This window comes from Artibeus jamaicensis, unplaced genomic scaffold, assembly GCF_021234435.1.
Source record: "Artibeus jamaicensis isolate MK-2021 breed Jamaican fruit bat unplaced genomic scaffold, CSHL_Jam_final contig_252, whole genome shotgun sequence".
Classification (NCBI taxonomy): Eukaryota; Metazoa; Chordata; class Mammalia; order Chiroptera; family Phyllostomidae; genus Artibeus; species Artibeus jamaicensis.
This window is the reverse complement of record NW_026521538.1, coordinates 778,414-793,313: the sequence shown is the minus strand read 5'-3', so window position 1 is coordinate 793,313 and position 14,900 is coordinate 778,414. Positions and strand designations below refer to the sequence as shown.

Below are 14,900 nucleotides of genomic sequence, written 5' to 3'. Positions count from 1 at the left end.
TAATAACATTAAACACAAATGGATTAAATGCGCCAATCAAAAGACATAAAATAGTGGAATGGATAAGAAAGTATGACCCACACATATGCTGCCTACAAGAGACCCACCTCAGGACTAAAGACCTACACAGACTAAAAGTGAAGGGCTGGAAACAAATTTCCCAAGCAAACAGCCAGGAAAAAAAAAAGCTGGGTAGCAATACTCATAGCAGGCAAAATAGTCTTCAAAAAAAAGGGCCATAAAAAGAGATCCAGAAGGTTACTTCATAATATTCAAGGGAAGAATCCACCAAGAAGACATTAACATTGTAAATATATATGCACCCAACATAGGAGTACCCAAATATATAAAGAAAATCTTAGAAGACGTCAAGAAAGATATTGACAGCAACACAATTATAGTAGGGGATTTTAACACTCCACTGTCAAAAATGGACAGATCTTCCAAACAAAATATCAACAAAGATATTGTGGCACTGAACAATGCCCTAGATGAAATGGACTTAACTGTGCACATGTAACGTTTTCAAAGATAGACCACATGACAGGACACAAAACGAGCCTCAACACATTCAAGAAAATTGAAAGCATCCCAAGCATTTTCTCCAAACCCAAGAAACTGAAACTGTAAACCAACCACAAGGGAAAAAACCCAAAACACTCAAAATCATAAAGATTGAATATCATGCTATTATACAATGAATGGGTCAAGAATGAGATTAGGGAAGAAATCAAAACGTTTCTGGAAAGAAATGAAGATGAACTCATGACAACCCAAAACTTATGGGACACAGCAAAGGCAGTTCTGAGAGGGAAGTTCATAGCAATGCAGACCTACCTAAAGAAGATAGAAACATTTCAAACAAACAACCTAACACTATGCCTACAAGAACTCAAGGAACAACAACAAAGACAGCCCAGAGCAAGTAGAAGGAAGGAAATAACCAAGATCAGAGCAGAATTAAATGACATAGAGACTAAAAGCACAATTGTAAGGATCAATGAATCCAGGAGCGGGTTTTTAAAAAAGATTAATAAAATCAACAGGCCATTAAGTAGGCTCATCAAGAAAAGAGAGAAGAATCAAATAAACACAATCAGAAATGAAAGAGGAGAGATTATAACTGACACCACAGAAATAGAAGGGATTGTAAGAAATTACTACAAAGAACTGTATGTCAAGAAATTTGAAAACCTAGGTGAAATGGGCAAATTTCTAGAAAAATATAATCTTCCAAAACTCAATGAAGAAGCAGAAAGCCTGAACAGACCAATAACAGCAGATGAAATTGAAGCAGTAATCAAAAAATTCCCATCACACAAAAGCCCTGGACCAGATGGTTTCACAGAATTCTACAAAGCATTTAAGGAAGAGCTAACCCCTATTCTTCACAGACTATTCCAAAATATCCAGAAGGATGGAAGACTCCCAAACTCTTTATGAAGCCAGCATCATCCTAATTCCAAAACCAGATAAAGACACAACAAAGAAAGAAAACTTCAGGCCAATATTGCTGATGAACATAGATGCTAAAATCCTCAACAAAATATTGGCAAATCGCATGCAACAATAACAATACATTAAAAAGATCATACACCATGACCAAGTGGAATTCATCCCAGGGATTCAAAGATGGTTCAATATTCACAAATCAGTAAATGTAATACAGCACATAAACAAAAGCAAAGGCAAAAATCACATGATCATATCAATAAATGTGGAAAAAGCTTTTGATACGGTACAACACCCATTTATGATAAAAACACTCAGCAAAGTGGGAATAGAGGGAGCATTCCTCAATATAATAAAGGCCATATATGAGAGACCTAAAGCCAACATCATACTCAACAGGCAAAAACTGAAGTCTTTTCCACTACGATCAGGAACAAGACAAGGATGTCCACTTTCACCACTTCTATTCAGTATAGTACTGGAAGTTTTAGCTACAGCAATCAGGCAAGAAAAGGAAATAAAAGGCATCCAAATCGGAAAGGAGGGAACAAAACTGTCATTGTTTGCAGATGACATGATAGTGTATATGGAAAATCCTATAGACTCTACCCAAAAACTGCTCGAACTAATTAATGAATTTGGCAAAACAGAAGGATACAAAGTCAATATCCAGAAACCAAAGGCATTTTTGTATACTAACAATGAAACAGCAGGAGAAATCAAGAAAAAAATCCCATTCGATATAGCAACAAGAAAAATAAAATATCTGGGAATAAACCCAATCAAGGAGGTAAAAGACCTGTATACAGAAAACTACACAACACTGAAGAAAGAAATCAAGGAAGACAAACAAATGAAAACATATACCTTGTTCATGGATTGAAAGAATTAACATCATCAAAATGTCCATACTACCCAAAGCAATTTACAGATTCAATGCAATACCTATTAAAGTACCAATGGCATATTTCACAGACATAGAACAAACACTTCAAAAATTTATATGGAACTATAAATGACCCCAAATAGCAGCTGCAATTTTGAGAAAGAACAAAGTAGGAGGGATCACAATACCTGATACCAAACTGTATTACAAGGCCACTATAATCAAAACAGCCTGGTACTGGCATAAAAACAGGCACATAGACCAATGGAACAGAACAGAGAGCCCAGAAATAAACCCAAGTCTCTATAGGCAACTAATATTCAACAAAGGGGACAGTAACATAAAATGGAGTAGAAATAGCCTCTTCAACAAATGGTATTGGGTGATATGGACAGCTACATGCAAAAAAATGAAACTTGAGCACCAACTTAAACCATACACCAAAATAAATTCAAGGTGGATAAAAGACTTAAATATAAGCCGTAACACCATTAAAACCCCAGAGGAGAACATTGGTAGGAAAATCTCTTTACACCGGTCAGAATGATACCCCTTTATAATGGTCAGAATGGCCATCATAAACAAAGCAACAAACAACAAGTGTTGGAGAGGTTGTGCAGAAAAGGAGACACTAGTTCACTGTTGGTAGGATTGCAGACTGGTACAACCATTATGGAAAACAGCATGAAATTTTCTCAGAAAACTAAAAATGAGTATGCCTTTTGACCCTTTTGACCTAACAGCAATTCCACTGTTAGGAGTATATCCTAAGAACCGTAAAACACCAATCCAAAAGAACCTATGTATCCTAATGTTCATAGCAGCACAATTTACAATAGCCAAGTGCTGGAAGCAACCTAGGTGCCCATCAGTAAATGAATGGATCCAAAAACTATGGTACATTTACACAATGGAATTCTATGCAGCAGAAAGAAGGAGCTCCTACCCTTTGCAACAGCATGGATGGAACTAGAAAGCATTATGCTGAGTGAAATAAGCCAGGCAATGAAAGACAAATACCATAGGATCTCACCTTTAACAGGAAGCTAAACAACAAAACAAACAAGCAAGCAAAATATGACCAAAGACACTGAAATAGAGAACAGGCTGACAGGGACCAGAGGGGAGAGGGGAGAGAATTTCAGAGGAAAAGGGGAAGGATTCACAGGAACAAGTATAAAGGACACATGGACAAAAACTAAGGGGGGTGGAAATGAGAGGGAGGTGGGGAGCACTGGGGGTGGGTGGGCTGGGATGGGAGTAAAAGACAGAAAACTGTACTTGAACAATAATTCAATTAAAAATGCTTAAAAAAAGGAACTTGCCAATTAAGGCAAGTAATACACTTTTTAAATTAGGAGGAAAGATCCTCATCTTCGTATCAGGAGGAAAGGTCCTATATGTTTATACAAAGACAAATCCATAGAAAGATTTCCTCCATACTATTGAAAACAGGGTAGGTTTTTTAAAGGAATAACACCATGGCATACCAAAACAAAACAACAATAGGGAGAGAATCATCAGCTCTTCTAGGTATCCTGGCCTAAACCAAGATGGTAATGTAACACCACAAGTATTTACTGAGGCCTACCTGTATATTCCTGCCCCTAAATTCTAGAACATCCTATATCCTTAAAATAGTTCCCCCTTAAAAAGTTATACTATCTTAAACTAGCTAAAGCTAGTTCTATTACTTATAACCAAAGGCTCTTAATGAAAACATTAGGTTGATAGTTGAAAGTCTATCTCTTAAAGTAGACGATCCTTTAAAGAATAGTGGGATTTAAACACTTAAGAAAGGAACAAAAGCTATCTAGACCAAAAAAACAGAATAAAGAAACACTGGGAGAAAAACATTTTTCTCTTATGCCACTGGAGGATCTAGATCAAAGAGTCAATGTATAACAAAATTTAAGTGAGAAAAGAGTGTAGAGAACAGATCTGAAACTGAAATAAAAGGTAACCAGGAATAACTTACTTCTCAGGCAGAAAGAAGTTATAAAATCACTATTTTAGAAATACTAGAATGGTACTAAAAAGCAAGGAAAATACGGTAGAGAATGAGCAAAAAACTTAAGAGGACTAAGTGACAATCCAATAAAAAGTGAGGATCCAGAAAACAGGCAGTGTTAGCATGGGTTAGGAATTGTACATAGATACCAAGAAATTTTAAACAGACAATTCCCAAAGTAAAATGCCAAGGCTAAGACTTGAAAAAGTAAATAAAAAAGTACCCTTCCCAGAGTTTTGTTTGCTTTCTACAACAGATTAAAAAACAAAGATATTTCATAGTCTTTAGTTTTAGTGAAACAGTACAAAAACAAATGTATGTGCTATTTATTATATTCTAGTTGCTTAAATATTAAACAAAGAACTAAAAACCTCTCATTTTAGCTTATATTTGGATTCAGCATGCAGCTCTGTAACTGAACTAGTCACAATACACAGATAAACTAATTACTCATGATTTTTATAACTACTACACTCCTTGAGTCATCAAATTTTCTGCAGATAGTTGAATGAAAAATGGTCATACAAATATATAAATGGATATAAAACAAAAGCAGCATGCAGCAAGAAGACCTTACTGAAAAATATGAGGTTCTGCCTAAAAGAAATCTAAAACACACAAAACCCCTAAACTCTTATTTTCAAAGCAGAATGAACCTATTTTAGTGCCCTCAAGAAAACGATTATGTTTTCATGACATGGAACAAAGATTTGGGGTGTTTTTATAACTGTTTTAAGTTCTTTAAGGTTTAAGTTAACCTTAGAGAATAATGCCTATCATACTTAAATCGATTTTGTAGAATGAAAGCCAGCTCCGTTCAAATCACTGTGGCCTAATAAGCAACTTAAACACAGCAGAGAGAAAGGAAGTACCAATTATGCAAATATAACTAAGTACAGATCTACAAGTGTTGAAAATGCTAGTGTACATGTGAGACACATAACATTCCGCTAGATGGACAACATTGATATACAATCATGAAAAAGTTCCATTATGAATGAGTATGAATTATGAGAGAAAATTAAAAATTAAAATACGTAAACTATTCCTGGTTCAGATGAATCCTATTTCTTATTACTCTGAAACTTTGCTCAATGTGTGTGTGTGTAAAGTGCTCAATATATAAGATGCTTTCTGGCCTCCCCACCCCCACCCCCAACACACATACCTGTTTACCTTTGTTCATACTGTATCCTTCTGCCAGGTCTGTCACCCCTTCTCTCTATCTTACTTCAATACTGGTCAAACTTCCTTTCTAACTCTACCTCCTACAAGGTTATGAAACCTTTAAAACACACTAATCTCTCCCTTCTAGAATATTCAGAGGATAGGCATTGCTCACCACTTTATTACAAACTGTTTTATAGTTACATCATTTCATTTTTTAAAGTTTTACCTCCCAAGATAATTTATAAGCTTCCGAAAGACAAGTTCTATATCTTATTTCTCATTTATCCCTCACAAAAACTAACAAGAGTGGACACACAGGGACCTAACACATTCTTAATTCATTTGTTATTTTATTTTCAACTCAAGTACTGACTTCCTGTGATTTCAGATTAAATCACTTCATAGCAAATACCACAGATCATATAAACTTTTCTTGCTGCAATGCAGTCTGACTTAAAATACACAGACACAGTTAGAAAAAACACATTTTTATTGTGTAGGCATTAGTAGAAAAATGAGAAATAATCTGTCCAAAGTGAAATAAAAACTACTGGATTCGGAATAAGGAGAAAGATTACCTTCATCTCTCATTCCTTTCTTCCTGTCATTTTGCTGTGACAATGATTTAGGAAAAGAGGCAGAATTTACTTGAGATTTTGAACACATGGAGTGGGGAGCTTCAAAAGATTTACTGCTCCTTGGTTAGGAGAACATGTAATACATTTCCCCTCAGCTTTCTGTTTAATTTTTCTCTGGCTCTATAAAAACCCTCTGTCTATGAATAGAAAACAAATTCTACTCTCCAGGCTTCCCAATCTTAGTATGTGGCACCACAGGCCATCCAGTTACCAAACCCAGAAATCAAGCAACCACTCTTGATTTCCCTTTTCCTTATTTTCTACATTAATCCATAAGCAAGTCATGTCAATTTTACCTCCAAAATACATCTTGAATTCTTCTCTCCATCTCCACTAATTATTTTAGCCCACCAGCATCTCTAACTTGGATTAAAAGAATACTCTTATACTAACTGGCATTCCATGCCTTCCTTTTGCCCATCGTCCTCTGACTCCATCCTCCACACAGGAGTAAAAATGATCTTAATATATATAGATCAATTTCCCCAGCTTAAAACTCCTTAGCGGCTTCCCAAGGCACTTCAAATTAAATTTAATCTCTTTGTCAAGGCCTGCAAGGACCAGTGACATCTAATCCTGGACCTTTTTCTTCAATTTCATCTCAAACCACTCTCCCCACCTGTAAATATACTCCAGAAAGCTACCAAAAATAGTCTCTCAGTTCCTCAAATACTCACTATCTCAGGCGTTTGCACCTGCTGTTCCCTGCTTGAAATATTCTTCATAAAGCTAAATCCTTTTCATCTTTCAGGTCTCAGCCTAAATGTTAGCACCTCACAAAGGCTTTCTCCAACCTGTAAACCAGCCCTTCCTCAAACATAAAAAACTGTTCTCTATTTTAGTCCCTTGTATTTCTTTTTTTGTGATATTTCTTTCTTTGGCAAATTTTTTAAAAAATTTTTTGTGAAATAATCTTTTTTTTTAGAGATTTTATTTACTTACTTTTGGAGAGAGGGGAAAGGAGGGAGAAAGAGAGGGAGAGAAACATCAGTGTGTGGTTGCTTCTCACATGGCCCCCACTAGGGACCTGGCCTGCAACCCAGGCATGTGCCCTGACTGGGAACAGAACTGGCAACCATTTAGTTCACAGCCTGCGCTCAATCCACTAAGCCACACCAGCCAGGGCTCTGGCAATATTTTATTTGCCAATTTATTTTCTATCTGTCTCTACCTCAGAAATAAAAGCTGAATATGTATAAGGACCACATCTGTTGCATTCTTTGCTGGGTCCCTAGCACCTAGCCTAGTAGCAGGTTTGCAGCTAGCAGCAAATCTGTGTCAATCTTTGTTCTAAGCACTGGGAACACAGCAGTGAACAAAGCAGATAAAAATCCCTTCTCTCCTGAAGCCAATATTTTACTGGTTACTTAAATAATAAACTAAGTAAATTATATAATATATTCAAAAGTGACCCATGGTGCGGAAAAATAGAATGCAGGGAAAAATAGTCGGAATCAGAAAGTTGCACTTTTAAGTATTAAGTCAGGGAGACCTCACTTGAAAAGGTTGTATTTGAGTCAAGATCTTGAACAACTGAAGGAGATCATCCTAAGAAAAGAAATAATAAATGCTAACAGCCTGAGTGTAGACTGTACCTAACATGTTCGAAGGGTTGCAAGTTCAGTATGACTGGAACAGAAAGCACTGCAGGGAAAATAATACATGAAGTCAAAGTAACATAGGGACTGAAATAAGGTTTGCTGGACACTATAAAAACTTTGGTTTTACTATAAACAAGATGGGAATCTCCTCAAGCATTTTGGGTAGAGAATTAACATGAGCTGAATTATATTTTTAAAGAGATCACTCTGGCTATGTTAAGAACAGAGTTTGGGGAAGGAAGGTAAGAGTGGAAGGAAAGAGGCTAGTTTGGAGATTACTACACTGCAATTACACAGGTAAGAAGAGATGATGGTGTCTTAGTGGAGACAATGAGGCATGGTCAGACAATGTATATATTTTGAAGATACAGACCATGAGATTTTCTGACAGCCTAAAATTTGGCATATTAGAGAAAGAAACATGTCAAGGATATTTCTAAAAGTTCTGACCTCAACAACTGGAATAAATAAGTTGCCATTTACCATTAAGCTAGAAAAGCCTGTGTAGGAATAGTTGGTTTGGCAAGTATATCAAGAGTTGAGTTTAGCCACACAGGATTTGGGATATCTAGTTGACAATGAAGTGGAAATGTAGAATGTGCAGCACAATACAAAATACAGAGGTCTGGGTGTAAAATTTTGGGAGTCAGTTATGTGTGTACATTTTTGTGTGTATGTATTTAGTATGAAGAATTAAACGACCCAAAGGGTAAAGTCTAAGGCTTGAGCCTGTATTGTAACATTTAGAGGGAATATATGAGAAAGACCCAGCTAGCAAAACTGAAAGGAATGACCAGTGAGACTGAAGGTGAATCAGGAAATTGGTATCCTGAAAGCAAAGTGAAGGAAGGGTTCCCAGGGTCAGGGATTGATCAACCCTGTCAAGTAAGATGAAGACTAAGAATTGACCGCTGGACTTAGTCATTTTCAACTCTATCCTTTATCAAAAGGATAAAGGCACATTCTCTGTGCCTATCGAAACCTGCCTCGTTAAGTCAAAATCCATTTGAAGTTACACCTTAAGAAACCTTCCTAGATTAGGCCAGCCCTAACTAATTTCCTTCTTATCAGAACTTGGACTTAAAATCCATACAATACAAGTATGCATTTACTTATCTGTTTTAGCTGTTTATGCTGCATTTCACATACATCGATTTGGATACCTTAATTAAACTATAAGCACTTTGAATGTCAAGAACTCTTATTCTCACATATTACTAAAATGCTAAGCACAGCACTGATTATTCTCAAAACATGCCTATTATTGATGTAACTTAAGTGTACAAAAACAGGATTATATTAGAGAAAGTCCACCATCCACTCAGCCTAGTATGCATAATCTGTGACTAACTAGGCAGTTGCACATACTTGTACATGGTAGATAATAAATGTAAGGTGGAACGAAGCACTACATGCATGCATGAATGATGAATGAATAAAGGGCATCTTTTATAAGGCAGAGGAAAAGGGCACATTGTTGATGGATTAAGTTGAAGCTATAGGTCTTAAATTCGTTCTGCTGTAATCAAATTCAAACTACTTTATATACAGAATTTTGGCCCAAAGGACTATGAAGGACACCAGGGTAAGAGGCAAAATTAAAAGGTAGACACTGATATCTCATACCGTAGGCCCTGACTGAAACTGAAACTCTATCTCTATCCATCTCTCATTTCTATATGGCTTTACTTTTTCCTACTTCAGATGAGGTTCTCCTTCATGTGAGAAACAATGTCACTAGCACCCTCCCAAATTAACTTTAGAAAGAAGGGAGCATTTTTCTTCCTGCATTTACACACCAATTTGAAAGGATTCCAATTGTGTCTGCTTGAGTAACGGGCAATCACTGTGGCAAAAGGGATGACTAGGCCTGGGTTATAAAACTATAAGACTGATAGCCCACCAACTACTTACAACACAAAGGGATGGTTCCCCAAAATGAACATATACTGAAGGAAGAAAAATTATAGATAGATAGATTTTCTACCAGACACAACCTCCAAAACCCGATTTTAACTGGTAATGATTTTACTACATTTTAAAATTAATGGGGAGGGCTGGGTGGGTGGGCTGGGATTGGATGGGAATAAAAGGCAGAAGACCGTACTTGAACAATTAAATTTTAAAAAATAATAAAAATAAAATTATATGACCTTTTACCCTGGTAGGTATAGATCAGTTGGTTGGAGCATTGTCCTGTGACCTGCAAGGTAATGAGTTTGATTCCTCATCAGGACACAGGCCCAGGTTGCAGATTCAGTCCCCAGTCAGGGTGCATGCAAGAGGTAACAGATCAGTGTTTCTCTTCCCCCTCTCTCCTTCCCTTCCCCTCTCTCTAAAGTCACTGAGTATGTCCTCAGGTGAGGAAAGACAGACAGACAGACAGCTAAATAATTTGCCTTTTTCTAAAAGCCAGTATTTGTTTTCAGCTATTGCTATTTCCACTTCTTGAAATGAGACCTATCTGAAGCCCACCTAATTTTCTCAAGCTTCAAGTCATGCACCTTTATTCTAATATTGGGACACTTGTTTCATGAAGTCATACCTATTACAACGTTAAATTTTTAGTCAAACTTTGCTCAGCTTTTAAGATAGAATAATCCAAATCATTCTGGTCAGTCATCACAGAACAGCCTCTTGTTTAGTCCATTGTATTTGAAGTTTTCATTCTTCAACATATTACTTTTTGAATAGTTTAGATCAAACACAATAAAGAAAATTCTGTCCCGACTGATGTGGCTCAGTGGATTGAGTGCCAGTCTGCGAATCAAAGGGTTGCCAGTTTGATTCCCAGTCAGGGCGCATGCCTGGGTTGCAGATCAGGTCCCCAGTAGGGGGCTTGTGAGAGGCAACAACTTAGTGATATTTCTCTCTCTCTTTCTCCCTTCCCAGCTCTAAAAAATAAAAAAATAAAATCTTAGAAAAAAAAAGAAAATTCTTAGCACTCAGCATTTACTTTCTCTATTCCAGATGAACACAGTACTGATATGAATCGCATGAAGTAAGAGATCAAACAAACATCACATAGGAAGAAATTATGCAGGCAGATGAATATAAATGGAAACCTGGTATCTCAATTCAGCTTTGTTGCTTTCTACACATGGTAGTTGTTAGACATCAACTTCTAATAAAATTAAAAATGCATGCCTTTGTGGAAATGCCTCTGAAAAAAAGCCATCTACTAGTAAAGTTCATGGAACTAAAGTAGTAATTTAAATTGGTATTGTCTATTTTGGCTATTTTCAGTAGTTATGTACATATTTTCAGCCCTAATCTAGGGTTATACTTCTGTGGATATTTATTTCACTTGGTAAGGAAAATTATGATGTTGTGGTATCACAGGAACAAACATCAAGAAGCAAGAGACTTGTGTTTAAAAACACTTGTGTTTCAGGTCTTTTTTTCCTTTTTTTTTAAACAAGGGTACAATATTTTCCACTGAGTTTGCAAAGCTCTCCTCAGAATACCATGTATTTGTTGGCTGATTTTTCCCCCTTCCTTTTGTCCACACTGAGATATACAGATGATTGTCTTCAGGAAATCAGTCATAAACCTATAGTGATTCCCAAGTCCCTCTGCACAATATAGATGTCATTAATCACACTAGAAAATTTTTCTTCAGGTGCATTACTTTGCCCTTACTACAGAAAAACACAAACATTCCTCTGGCCATTCATATAGCTTCAAAACGTCTTCCTACTATATTTATCTCCATTGTTTATTACCCAAAAGCCCTTAATGTCATCTTAGTATTTAGAAGGATAATGTAGTTAAAATCATCTTTAGAGCTCTAATGAAATGTTAAACAATAAACAATAGAACCAAAACCTACTTTTCTACTTATATTGTAATGAAAATCTATATGCATTTTATTTTAAGCTAAAATAAAACGACAATTTATGAAAACTCACATATACATAACTATTTTATTTTGTCCAAGGTTAGAACATACTAACTTACTACTTAATAGACTATATAAAATAGTACTTCAATCTTTACCATACCTCTTTTTTCAAGGAACAAAAGGCACACAATTTAATGCTTGCACAAAGCCTCAATCAGGAACAGTGATCAAAAGAGATGGTATCTGGAAATGAAGACCAAGATTTTAAAACTCTGACTGTAAAAACTACTAGTACAATATTTTTATACTCTCAATTCAGTTATGCTTCATATTAAACTTATGTGTATAAATTTAGAAGGAAAAAAACTTCTCTGCACTTAGGCAAATAACCTATCATTGATACCCAGTGACAAAGTCGTGAGTTTACAAAGGTCAGAAAACTCAAAGCTCAGAAGGGAACTTAGAACAAACTTAATTCAATTTCATTTATCACAAGACAGGGAAAATGAGTCTTGCCCAAATTCACAAAGCTAGAACTAGAAACTGGATCTAATTCTAACCCAGCCACAATGGGTTAGAAACTGGATCTAACTCTATCCTACTACAATGGTATCTTCCACAATGGAGGGTATCCTACCCTCTTAATACTCATTTCTGGTATCTAACATCCCATGAAAATTGCTCACCACATGAAGCCAATACCCCATACATAAGTGAAATACTCATAGCCTTTACACCTTGGATCAGATAATAAAAATTTCAACTTTATTATCCCTTTTTTCTTCTGTGTACTGTGCTCTGTAAAAAAACTTTCAGTAGAATAACCTAAAAGAAACTGGGCAAGATTCAAGTCTTTTATCATTTATAAAAATGTATTAAGTGATCTAAAGCACACTTTTCAATAACAATTCCAAACAGAAAAATAAGCAATAAAGTACATTAAAGGGCATGTATAAAATATATATTAAAGACAAACTATATATTTACACTAAAATATAATCTCTCTGGTATGTTTCAAGATATAAAAACTTTTGGGATCACAGTATATTATTACCAGAAAACACCGGATCTGAAGTGTAATAATGATTAAAACCTTGAGCAGTGAAAACGCTCATCTGTTATCAATGTACACAGCACGTATTCTTGTTGTTGCTGTCCTTTAATTCTTCCATAAAACCAGATACAAAGTGCTTTGAACTGGTATTTATATTCACTCTGATGGCAACAACAGAAAAAATGTGAATGTGCAAAACAGGTTGTTAGATACCTCTATTTTACACCGCCTTCTGCTTTTAACAATTTTCTGGGTAAGGGGCTGTAACTTATGAGAATTTTAACAAAAATTAGCACGGTCTACTATCTACCCACCCTACGAAATACCAACATCCTAAAAATGTTAACAAATGCAACGTCTTTAAGAGTTTCGGAAGAACCCACTTGTATTATCAATTAAACTCTGAAAAATGTTAACATATTTCATTCAATTTTAGTGGTTTCTACCTATTCAACCCGAGGATATTAACTTCATAGTACACTCAAGTCATCTCTTGCTGCATAAAAACCAATTCAACAATTTAAAGTAGGCCTAACACACAGCTATTCGAGTGCATGAAATTCCTACCCTAATGTAGTTTGTTGTCTTCATGTTTCATCATGTGGCAATCATAATAACTCCAACATTCTTAAGAATTCCTTAAACACTGGTTTTATTTTTTTTAGGAATTTTTAAACTTTTGATAACCAAACACACCCAACTAATGTTTTCGCTACCACACCTCACAAACACTAGACGCCTCCAAATGTAAACCTATAAAGAAACTGAATCTTTAACTTTAGCATTTTGAATCTCAAAGCTACCATATCTGTTTCGTTGGTCTACTTAAGAGTTACACATTTTACCTCATACACATTCACCCTATATATTTTCAATGACCATGGCTATCTAGGAAGACTACTTGACAATGAGGACACCATGTTAAGAAGAGACTCAAAATGGACCCTACAAGTGAGAAAGCCAGTTACAAAGAAATCCATCTGCCACGGGGTGTGGTTGAGGTTTGCAGGGAAGAGCGCCTTTGAACAATTGCAAGGAAGGAACGCGCGCCAGAGAACTGAGCATTTCTGCAAGAAAAGACCTCCAAGACCACAGACTGGACCCACATTGGGGACGCCGTCGAGTTGGGGTGCCGTAGAACTGGGAACCTACAGCTCGAGGGGCGCGGTCTGAGGGGTGGCCGTGCCGCCTCCATCAAGCCTGGGACCCGCCGAGTGGATGCTTCGAGCGCCGTGCTCCCCTCTCAGTCCCAAACACCGCGCCCGATCCGCCCCTTCCTCCGGGGTTCTGCTGCCCCTCAGGCGCGCGGAGGCACACCATAGCCACACTCCCGCTCCAGCTCCCAGGCTGTGGGTCAGGGAAGAGTTGAAAAAGCCCAAACGTAAAACAAGTATGGCTAGGGTTAGCTCTAGCAACCTGCAAGGGACCACACTGAGAAGACCGACTTACCTAGAAAAACTTTGCAGCAAGTTAGGCGAAAGCACTGAATGGCCGGGACTATTTAACAGAAGCTTCCTAGCTCAAGAGGCGGATCCCTGAGCCAATTCGGGGGGGAACCCTGACGCCCCACAAACTCGCCCTTTGCCCCCTAGCTGGCCCTCTAGAAGTACAGGCATCCTAACAAGTCTGGACAGCCCCTCTCACAGGGAATACCTGTCGTGGTCCCCATTGCCTGTAAGTCCCTGACGGCGGCCATTACACTTCCATCCGGGTATTGACGAAAAGCCGATCGCCGCTCTACCGTGAGCGCTCGCTGTGGCGGAGGGATCCGCTGTGCACCTGGAGCAAGCGGAAGAGGACGGAGGCCGGCAGGGCCCGCGCCTGTCCTGGCGAGCCTAGGCCATTGAGTTGGGCTGACCGCTGACCTCTCAATTTGACGCGGTTGCCTGGTACCCGCCCCGGCAGGGACTCACTCTCCCTCTTTGCTCGCCAGTAGCTGGAGAGATCCAACTTCCAATGGAATAGTGGACAAGCATCCACTCTATGGTCTTGGTCTTCAGAGTAGACACCAGAAACAGGAACTGTGCTATTGGCAAGCCTTTGGTGACTGGGAATGGTCACAGTCCTGAGATTTTAATCATTTCCGGCTTTGTAAATGGCGTCTCCCCACTCTTTGATTCTGAGACGTATTTTTTGCAGCCTTTGCAGCCCTTGTCAATGAAGAAAGATGCCACAAGCAGCTGTGGAAGACATAGTGAACACCACACATGTACATATTTAATAACTGATCTGAACACTGCCCTT

General features: G+C 37.6%; 1 protein-coding gene across 4 annotated transcripts in view; it reads right to left on the bottom strand.

Annotated features, from left to right (window-relative positions):
* Positions 1-14,565, bottom strand: part of ZNF518A (zinc finger protein 518A) — a 37,064-nt gene extending 22,499 nt beyond the window's left edge. For 3 of the 4 annotated variants that reach the window (XM_037138908.2, XM_037138911.2, XM_037138912.2), the window contains exons 1-2: positions 14,106-14,565; positions 11,763-11,845 (exon numbers count right to left, since the gene is read on the bottom strand). The gene's annotated coding sequence lies outside the window, so the exon portion shown is untranslated. The remainder of the gene's footprint in view (positions 1-11,762; positions 11,846-14,105) is intronic. The other variant, XM_037138909.2, reaches the window with a different exon arrangement.
* Between the last annotated feature and the right edge of the window lie 335 nt (positions 14,566-14,900).